The following is a 1,025-nucleotide window of genomic DNA, read 5'->3' as shown; positions in this document are numbered from 1 at the left end:
TTTTTTTTTTTTTTTTTTTTTAAGCAGCCGGACTTATTGACTTTTGAGAGAAAAAACACTGTGCATATACTGTGTGTACTGTTTATGCACTGTTTTACACATTAAAAATATTAAAAATAGGCCCCATGATACTATTTATACATTTAAAAATTATTTTGCTACAGTGTTTTGAGCAACAATCAGTTTTCAGCAACAATAAGTTGTATCCGAACGGACCCTTTAATTTGCAGGACACATCCTCTCGTTAGATTGATTATTTTATATAAATAATTGCATGCAACACTAGGATCAACCTCTATGTAAAAGTTTGGGATGTTGCATTCAACAGTTAAACATAATAGATAATACCACCTCCTCTCGTTGGCTTTTCTAAACCACGCACACCCTTGCCCAATGAACTCACGTAAAGTTGCAAATCTAATTACAATGACATCATATACCAAGCTCACAGCTTTAAGCATTCACAAAGAAATAAGAGCTGCGGTTCCACCGATTGCATTCAAATAAATTTGGATTATGGAGTCTGTAATGAATGTCTGGGACTCAATAAATGATTACAAAAACAAGTTAAAATGTCATATGCCTTTCTACAGCAACAATGAATTTAAACAACAAATATACATCACATTATCAATTAACATTTTAACTGTTATTCATCAAGCAAATAGTAGAAGCATCAGTATGCTTCATAATTGGCTCTTTTCAATATGGTCTTTCTCCATCGTAATTCCCCGGAGGATAGTAGTTACACGTGGTGAACATTCCTCCATTAGAGCAATGGGAGCTAGCACAACCAAGATTTTTAGAATTCTTCCATACTATTTGGGTATAATGCAAGCAGTCCTTGCCCTTCAAGCAAGAATTGGTGTTGTAATCGTAATAGTCCTTCTCATCAACCCAATATCTAACCGCGGCCTCAGCGCCCATGAACCCCTCACCATAGCCCCAGTAGATGTTTTCACAATCGTTTATATGATATTTTGTTTCTTTTACTTATATATATATATATATATATATATAATGTG

Source organism: Quercus suber, unplaced genomic scaffold (assembly GCF_002906115.3).
Source record: "Quercus suber isolate HL8 unplaced genomic scaffold, Cork oak 2.0 scaffold_276, whole genome shotgun sequence".
Taxonomy (NCBI): domain Eukaryota; kingdom Viridiplantae; phylum Streptophyta; class Magnoliopsida; order Fagales; family Fagaceae; genus Quercus; species Quercus suber.
The sequence above is the reverse complement of the archived record's forward strand: the minus strand, read 5'-3'. Positions refer to the sequence as shown.